Genomic DNA, 3,873 nt, shown 5'->3' on the forward strand with positions numbered 1-3,873 from the left:
CCTAGACAACAGGTAGCTCAGGCCCGCCTTTCTAATCCATTGGCTGCTCCGTCCGCCAATCACGTCGAGCAGCCTACCACACGCAGCACACTCCCACAGGTACCCGCCCACCCGACCTGGGAGGGAAGCTTTAAAACACCCGCTCCGTGGCTCACCCTGCCTCCCTCCCCATTGGAGCAGTCACCTGACAGTCAGGAAAAGCCGCGCGGCCATTGGGCAAAGTGTGGAGCTAGGACCAGGAGAGCAGCCCTCGATATTTAACCAGACAGGTCTAGGCGCTTCCCCTCTTCTCTGTTCCTTAAAGAAGGCCTGTCCCTAGGGTTCTTCCGCAGCCTGCCCAGGGCAGGGGATCTGGAGCCACACTGGGCCCTGGATACAGGAGACACCAGGTGGATGAGGTGATATCTTTTATTGGACCAGCTTTTGCAGGTGAGCAGCACTGGCTCAAGGCACCAGCAAAGCAAGCACGCAAGGCCAGTTTTAGGCCGATTCGCCCGATTCCTGGGAATCAGGCCCCGCACCTTAGGTGCCTTTTTCATTTGTTTTACTTACTCCGGCTGCCATCTGCTCCGGGGTCTTCCCTCGCCCTGCTCCCCTGAGCAAAACGCTGGCGGGAGCGCAGCAAGCCCCGCGGCCCCGCTCTCCCAGCTGTTGCTCCTGCTGGAGCGTGGCAAGCCCCGCTCTCCCAGCTGGAGCTCTGCACAGAGCACAGCAAGCTCTACCCTGCAGACCCGTTCGCCTGGCTGGCACTCTGGGCCTTTAAATAGCCCCCAGACCCCTGGGGTAGCGGGGCGCTCCTGGGGCTATTTAAAGGGCCAGGGCTCCAGCTGCCTCTGCCACCCTGGTCCTTTAAATAGCTGCCAGAGCCCCACCGCCCCCATGCATTCCCCAGGGCTCCCGCGGCTATTTAAAAGGTCCGGAGCGGGGTAGAAGCAGGGGAGCCATGGGCCCTTTAAATAGCCCCCAGAGCTCTGGAATAGCAGGGGCTTGGGGGCAATTTAAAGGGCCGGGGCTCCAGCTGCCTCTGCTGCACCCCCTGAACCTGCTCACACCACCCCTCCCTGCCCACAGCCAGCCCCTGCCAAACCCCCTGCCCTGTCTCCAGCCAACTCCTGCCACACCCCTGCCCGGCCTGCCTGCACCCATCCCTGGACCCCCTACCTTGTCTCCAGCCAACCCCTGCTGCACCCCCCTGCCTGAAGCCAGCCTGCCCCACACCCCCTGTCTCCAGCCAGCCCTGCACCCCTTGCCTTGCCTGTAGCCAGACTCTACCTCCAGTCAGCCCCTGCCCTGCCTCCAACCAGCCCCATGTCCACTGCTGCCCAGTGGTTCCCAGGGCAGTAACCCTGCACACCTGCTTCAATGAGGGGGGCAGGGAGCAGCTGGGACCCACACATGTGCACACCCCCAGGGATTGGCAGGGACCCACACATGTGAAATGGCGGTCATTAATAACTAATCAACAGCACATATGATCCAATGTACATAATATATAATTTTATTATTTATATAGTTATGGAAAGTAAATAATACATGGAAGAAATTAAAGGCTTTTTTTTTTTTTTTAAGTCATTCCTGCCAGGGCCTCGCCGAAAATGTTCGAGTGGGGCCCTGCATTTCCTAAAGCCGGCCCTGCAAGCACGTGGTTGGGATGCCACATTTCCAGGGGCGGCATTCCGGCCATCCTTTTATTTTGGAAAAAGCCACCAATGTATAACAAAAAAAATACCTGAAGATCAAAAATATCTCTAGTAGTGTGGTAAGAATGTGATGTGAAAAATATCATTTCACGTCATGACACGGTCACTGGTAATGTGAATGTGCGTAAATGTGTAAACGTTAATAGTTATTAATTAAATCAGAAATCATGATTACTTGTATGTACTGTGCTGCCCTATCAGCACCATTTGCGCCAATTTCCATGTCGCATTGGTGCCAGTGGTTACAGAGCTAAAATGCCGAGACAAAATCGACTTTCCAGTGCTGCCTGCCAGCCACAAAGAGAGAAATGGCAAAAAGTTAGAAAAACTCTCATATACTTCAAATAAGTATTTTTAAAAAGTCAACAATCAAGGAGAAAGCTCTAAGCAATGCATTGAAAGTGATTATTCAGCAACTGATGAAGACAAATCGAACCAAAGAGTATCTTTATCAACTGATAAAGATGAACAACAATCTGACCAAAGATTATCTTTGCTAACTGATAAAGACAAACAATCACAATCCATCCAAAGATTTACTTCTTCAGCTGAAGAGTCCAAAAATGAAGAACTGTTATCCAAATCTAAAACTGAAGAACAATTATTAAAAGATGGAGAGACTGACATAGGATCAGATCCAAGTACATGGCTGACAATAATTACTGATGCAATACTAATGATTATTCAATGATTAATCATTCAAACCTAGATCCTATATTTGAATATCCATTTAATGAGTCGAATAGTTGATTTATGCCATCCAGTTTGAAGAAAAATATGAAAAATGGGGAACAAGTTAACAGATTATGGTTAGTGTATTCACAGACCAAAGATGTAGTTTTTTGTTTTTGCTGACTACAAATTCTCTGACTTCATTTTTTTTAAACAGGCAAAAAAAAAAGGCAGGGGGGGAGATGGGAAATCAGCCAAAAATTTTTTTGCCTGAGGTGGCAAAAAATCTAGACCCGGCCCTGCTAGTGAGAGAAAAGCTCTGGGTAGCTGGAAGCCTTGTCTCTCTGGCAGCAGGCAGAAGGTGGTTCAGTAAATGATATCACCTCACCCATTGTCTCCCTAATATCCTAGGTGAGGCCCAGATCCTAGCCAGGCCTGCTTAGGCCAAGATAAGGCCTGCTGAAGCACCTCTAGGCCTGCCCCCACCCATCCCAGTTGGGCCTACTCCTTCAGTGGCAGTTGATGTTGTTCCATCCCTAACAGGGTTAGTAAAAAAGGCTGTTCCCAGCATTCGCTCCAGTGATCGTAGTGGCCAAGAGTTGTAGTTCTGCGTGTAGTTCAAGCTCTGCGTGGAAGCATGGGACTGTTCTAAAAACAGCAGGGTGGGGTTTCACATTTGTGTCTTCCTGTAACCCCTATCAAACATGCTCCATTTACAAGTAAAATTTTTCTTTTCTATCTCCTAGCCCTCTGTCAAGGTTCCTTCCCCACTCTGAACTGTAGGGTACAGATGCATGAACACTTCTAAGCTTAATTACTAGCTTAGATCTGGTACCACTGCCACCATCCAGACTTTCAGTGTCTGGATCATTCCTTGTCCCCCCCAAAACCTTCCCCTCCCTGGGTAGCCTTGAGAGACTCCTTCACCAATTCCCTGGTGAGTCCAGATCCAATTCCTGGGATTTTAAAACAAGGAGAAATTAACCATCCCCTCTCCTTTCTCCCACCAATCTCTGGTGAGTCCAGATCCAATCCTCTTGGATCTAAAAACAAGGAAAAATCAATCAGGTATTTAAAAAGAAGGCTTTTAATTAAAGAAAAGAAAGGTAAAAGAAAACCCTCTGGGAGAGATTAGCATACCAGCTACTCTCACAGACAACAGATTCAAAACAAAGAGGATGTTCCCCTGGGCAAAAATCTTAATACACACAAGAATACCCAAATTTGATAATTCCCTTAATGGTACCAAGACAAGTTACAAAGAAAATAAACATAAACCTATTTATCCCTTTCTAAAACTTACTACATACAGAGGGATGTTCCCGCTGGGCACAATTTTAGTTATCACATAAAAATAATTTCCCAGATTACCCAAATTTGATTCTACTCTTTTGCGTAAGACAGGTTACAAAGAATAAAATAAACCTATTTATTCCTTTCTAAACTTACTACTCTTGATATAGAGGCTGGTTCCTGGATTTTTTCAGTTTGGCTGAAACTG

This window comes from Chelonoidis abingdonii, chromosome 9, assembly GCF_003597395.2.
Source record: "Chelonoidis abingdonii isolate Lonesome George chromosome 9, CheloAbing_2.0, whole genome shotgun sequence".
Taxonomy (NCBI): Eukaryota; Metazoa; Chordata; order Testudines; family Testudinidae; genus Chelonoidis; species Chelonoidis abingdonii.